The sequence below is a fragment of the Lipotes vexillifer genome, unplaced genomic scaffold, assembly GCF_000442215.2.
Source record: "Lipotes vexillifer unplaced genomic scaffold, Lipotes_vexillifer_v1.1 scaffold149, whole genome shotgun sequence".
NCBI lineage: Eukaryota > Metazoa > Chordata > Mammalia > Artiodactyla > Lipotidae > Lipotes > Lipotes vexillifer.
Window position 1 is genome coordinate 3,940,374 of NW_006779962.1, and position 6,000 is coordinate 3,946,373.

The following is a 6,000-nucleotide window of genomic DNA, read 5'->3' on the forward strand; positions in this document are numbered from 1 at the left end:
GCGGGGCTCGCGGCATAAGGGAAATTGGATCGCAGAAGGAAAATCCAGAAAGGACCTCGGCCCGCAAAGGCGACAAGTAACCCGACCTGCCCCTCAGATCCCCGGACTCGCGCCCCGGCCCCCTCTCCGCGGCCCAAGGGAGCCAGGAATCCGGCCGCCAAGCGTTTGCGCAACAGGAGTCCGGGCGTCGGCCCCCTGCCCGCCCGTCCAGGTCCGAGCCCGGGGCGCGCGGTCCCCTCCGCCTCCTCGGCTCGTTCTCGGTGGGGTCCGGGCAGAGGGCGACCTAGGCTGGGGAGTGGGAAGGGGACTCCTTACCGGGAGGTAGGCGGCGGCGGCGGCAGGCGGCGGAGCAGGGCTGGCTGCGGCGCGCATCCCGGGTTATAAGCACGGGGCAGAGGGCAGGGCCGGGGGCCGGGGACGAGCCGGAGGAAGAGAGCAACAGACCCCGCCCCCGGGCCCGGCCCCCTCGCGGAGCGGCTCCGCGGAGCGGCCGCCGGCTGGGGGGGGGGGGGGGGGCGGTCCCCTGCCTCCTCGCCCCTCCCCTTTCCCTCCTTCCCTCCTGCCCACCCCGCTGCCGACACGCCCCCCCGGCCGGCCCCCCGCCCCGGCCGCAGGGTCTGGCGGCTCCCCTGGGCGCGGTAGTGGCTGGAATCCTCGCGACTGACAGGGTGACAAGCCCTCCTGCCAGACTTGCCGCCTGGCCCGTGGGGAACGCTCAAGCGTGGAATAAAAGTCCCTTAAGCTCGTGAGTTTCATGCCCATTTTTGTCTCGTGGTGGCCTTTCTACAGACCTCAAAGCCCCTCCCTTCGCCCCTCTCTAGTCCCCGTGAGCCGGAGCCCATTGTATTGGTGAGAAAACTGAGGTGGAGGTGGCCCTAGAAGGTCGGGGTTTCACCCCTCAGTCCAGGGCTGGTTCCTGGCTGTCTCCCCAGAGCCTGGCACCTGACCAAACTCCCGAGGGCACCCAGTAAATAGTGAATAGAAGACTGGCCCACTGCTAACCTATTGAACATCAGGGAAGATTGAGGTTCACAAAATAAACGGGGAGTTGTGTCCCCAGTCTGGCCTCCAGAAGGTTCTGTGTCAGAAGTTTTCCAGCCTGGTTTATAGGCCCCAAAGCACCAGTCACTGCAACCGCAACCCAGTAAAACAGCTGGTCCCAACCTGTCCAAGGCAACGCCTCGGTTAGGACTGACCCCCAGAGGGCCACTTCCCAAATCCTCCCAGCCCTGAACCCGCCCTGGAGGTGGGAGCCCTGAGGCAGCCCTGCCAGGTTAGCCATCCAGCCATCACGGAAAAGACGTAAGGGTGTAGGTCACGGTAAGGAGGCAGCCCTGTCCCAGGCCCCTTCCTGCAACCAAGAAGCAGCCAGAGAAAGGGAGCCTCTGCAGAGAAGGGTGAAGGCTGCTGGCCTGGTCACTCTTAGTCCTTCTGCCCCACACTCCCGTCCAGTCACTCAAGCACCTCGGCCAGATGAGTAGCTGTGAGTCCTTCAGGAGGGAAAAAGCATCAGACCAACTTGAAAGCAAAGCCGCAGCTTCTTGTGAGCCCCCCAACCTCTGGCACCCAAGCCCCAGAAGTGGCCGTGATGGCAAGGGGGCCCCTGTGAGCCCAGTGGGGCTGGGTGACTGTGGTGACTTGAGTCACCTTCCCGCAGGAGGTTGGGATGGTGGCTGAACCCCCTTAGCCCACTCACTGGGCCACCTCGGGGCCTCGCAGAGCCGCCCCTGGCCTTCCACACTAGCAGCGGGCAGGTGAGGGGCAGCCACAAAACAGCACTCCCTCAAGGGTCCCTGACCAGGGATTGAACCCATGCCCCCTGCAGGGGAAGCCCAGAGTCCTAACCACTGGACCACCAGGGAATCCCCTCTGCCCTGTCTTTAAGCCTCCATCCCCCGACTTTGTGCTCCGTCCTCGTTTCTTCCTCTAAGATGTCACTGCCCTTCGAGAAAGTTGGGGAAGGCGTGGCTGGAGCGGGGCCACCTCCTTGGACTTATTGCGGAGGAATTGAAGAGGGAACCTGGGGCAGGAAGACCTGATGTTCTCCCAAGCTCCCCAAAGTCATGGTGGCCCCAGAGAGAATCCCCGTTACCCAGACCTTAGGAAGAGGGTGGGGTGAGGGCTGAGCCCCTCCAGTCAAGGATGGATCGGTGGGGGGCATGGGGTGGAAGAAGAAATAAGGTCAGCATTCCCTAGGATGTCTGGTCGGATCTGGGCCATAATAACCACAGCCCTCACGGTTATCACTGAACACTCTTTTATGCTTACGTTCATTTGATTTTCACGACTACCCTGTATGAAGTCGCTATCATTGTCATCCCCAGTTTACCGACAGGAACCTGCAGCTCAGAGAGAGGGTGTATCTTCCCCAAGGCCATACAGCATGTAAGTGGCAGAGCAGGACGAGAACCCAGTGTCTGGAGCTCTAGCCCAAACCCTCTATTCTAGCTCAGGCTTAAATTGAATTAGTGGAGGAGCCAGAGCCTCAGTCCCAGGGCCACAGGGTGTGGGGACCTTTACTCCCTGCTGCAGAAATGGCTCCAGCCCAGAGGGCTGTCCCTTCCTGATGCATAGGCACTGGTTACGTGAGGAGCAGTGAGGTCACAGCTCTCCTGAGAGGAAAACAGGCCCAACTGCCAGCAGGGGCCCTGCCCACTGGGCACCAGGGTGGGTAGTTGCCCAGGGGCACAGATCAAGGTGAGAAGAGACTGAACTTGGTTGGTTCATTTTTTTCCCATATCGGTTCCCCATTGTTCTAGCCACATTAGTCGGAGACTTTTCTCTCCCCATTGAACTGTGTTGGCACCTTTGTTGAAAATTAGTTGACCATGTAAGTGTTGGTCGATTTCTGGATTCCCTCTTCTGTTCCATTATTTATTTATCCTAATGCCAATACCACACCATCTTGACTGCTATAGATTTACGGTGAGGCTCGAAGTCAGATAGTATAGATCTTCCAACTTTGTTGTGTTTCAAAACTATTTTAGCTATTCCAGGTCCTTTGCATTTCCATAGAAACAGTAGGAACTGCTTGTCTGTTTATATAAAAAGCCTGCTGGGATTTTGATTGGGGATTGCAATAAATCTATATATCAGCTAAGGGACAATGGACATCTTAACAATGTTGAGCTTTTCAATCCATGATCGTGGTATATCTCTCCATTTATTTATATCTTCATAAATTTCCCAACATTAAAAAATACCAAAACTTAAAACTGTTTATTCAAAAGGATTAATTGCTGTTTATATGAGCAATGAGAAAGAAACTCAGGTCAGTCTACATCTTGAGATGGTCTTCATTTGCGGTGAATTCAATATGTGCTTTAGATCAGAAGTGTATCTCTGAGATAATGTTGAAATATAGCAAGTGTCACAAAACAGCTCCTTATTTGAAATGAAATCTCAGGTGAGGCTCTTTTAAGGATATAGACCAGCAGGACCCAGAGCTACAAGAGCTAGAGTTTCAAAGGTCCCTGCTGAGGGCTTACCTGGTGGCACAGTGGTTAAGAATCCGCCTGCCAATGCAGGGGACACAGATTCGAGCCCTGGTCCGGGAAGATCCCACATGCCGCAGAGCCACTAAGCCCGTGCTCCACAACTACTGAGCCTGCACTCTAGAGCCCGCGAGTCACAACTCTTGAGCCCGAATGCCACAACTACTGAAGCCCACGCGCCTAGAACCCATGTTCTGCAACAAGAGAAGCCACCCAATGAGAAGCCCGCGCACCGCAATGAAGAGTGGCCCTGCTCACCGCAACTACAGAAAAGCCTGTGCGCGGCAACAAAGACCCAACGCAGCCAAAAATAAAAATAAATAAATAAATATATTTAAAAAAACAAACAAAAGGTCCCTGCTGAGCATCTTTTCATGTGTTTGTTGGCCATCTGTATGTCTTCTTGGGAAAAATGTCTGTTTAGGTCTTCCACCCCTTTTTTTGATTAGGTTGTTTGTTTTTTTTGATATTGAGCTGCATGAGCTGTTTGTATATTTTGGAAATTAGTCCCTTGTCAGTTGCTTCATTTGTAAATATTTTCTCCTCCTCTGAGGGTTGTCTTTTTCTTTTGTTTATGGTTTCCTTTGCTGTGCAAAAGCTTTTAAGTTTCATTAGGTCCCATTTGTTTATTTTTGTTTTTATTTTCATTACTCTAGCGGTGGATCAAAAAAGATCTTGCTGTGATTTATGTCAAAGAGTGTTCTGCCTCTGTTTTCCTCTAAGAGTTTTATAGTATCTGGCCTTACATTTAGGTCTTTAATCCATTTTGAGTTTATTTTTGGGTATGGTGTCGGGGAGTGTTCTAACTTCATTCTTTTACACGTGGCTATCCAGTTTTCCCAGCACCACTTATTGAAGAGACTGTCTTTTCTCCATTGTATATTCTTGCCTCCTTGGTCATAGATTAGCTGGCCATAGGTGCGTGGGTTTATCTCTGGACTTTCTATCCTGTTCCATTGATCTACATTTCTGTAAATCAAAACTACAATGAGGTATCACCTCACACCGGTCAGAATGGCCATCATCAAAAACCCTACAAACAGTAAATGCTGGAGAAGGTGTGGAGAAAAGGGAACCCTCCTACACTGTTGTTGGGAATGTAAATTGGTACAGCCACTATGGAGAACATTATGGAGAGTCCTTAAAAAAACTCAAAACAGAGCTACCATATGACCCAGCAATTCCACTCCTAGGCATATATCTGGAGAAAACCAGAATGCGAAAGGATGCATGCACCCCGATGTTCATTGCAGCCACTATTTACAATAGCCAGGACATGGAAGCAACCTAAATGTCTATTGACAGAGGAATGGATAAAGATGTGGTTCATATATACAATGGAATATTACTCAACCATAAAAAGGAATGGAATAGTGGCACTTGTAGAGACGTGGATGGACCTAGAGATTGTCATACAGAGTGAAGTAAGTCAGAAAGAGAAAAACAAATATATAATATTGCTTATGAGTGGATTCTAGAAAAATGGTACAGATGAACTTATTTGCAAAGCAGAAATAGAGTCACAGATGTAGAGAAACAAACTTATGTTTACCGAGGAGGGAAGGAGAGGTGGGGTGAATTGGGAGATTGGGATTGACATATATGCACTACTATGTATAAAATAGGTAACTAATGAAAACCTACTGAATAGCATGGGGAACTCTAATTAATGCTCTGTGGTGACCTAAATGGGAAAGAATTCTAAAAATGAGTGGATGTATGTATACTTATGGCTGATTCACTTTGCTGCACAGCAGAAACTAACACAACATTGTAAAGCAACTACACTCCAGTAAAAATTAATTTTAAGAAAAAGGTCCTTGCTGGTGATCAGGGGTTGTAAATGGACTAGGCAAGAGTAGACGTCCTCCATTTGGGAAAGAATGTGTGGCTATTATGGGAAAGGGCTGGGATCTGTGTCATCAGTGTGAACAGGTCACCTCTTGTGCTAGAAGAGACAGGGCTTCTTGGGGGGGGGGGGGGTGTCACAGGTATGGCTGCTCCAGAGCCCAGCTTTGAGATGGATATTTTATTGGACACCTTGGATGACTTGCCAGGTGGAAGCCTATTCTCAGGCAAATGCCCAAGTCTTTTATTTCGAGAAGACGAAGACCTGGCATGTGGGGCATCTCTGATGGGTGGTACAAATGTCCTCATTTTCAATAGGAGTGCCGAAAGCTCCATCTTGACTCAGATGTCTAAGCGATGTTTTATAGTTTTCAGTGTACAGGTCTTGCTTATCTTTCATTAAATTTATTTCTAAGTATTTTAAGTTTTTCGATACTATTGTAAATAATATTTAAAATTTTATTTTCCAATCAGTTGTTGCTAATATATAGAAACACAACTGATTTTTGTTTACTGGCCTTGTCTTCTGCACTTGCTAAATTTGCTGATTAATTCTAGTAGATTTTTGTAAATACCTTAGGGTTTTCTATACAGACAATAATGTTGACTGTGGATAGAGACAGTTTTACTCTTTCCTGTATTATCTTTGTGCCTTTTT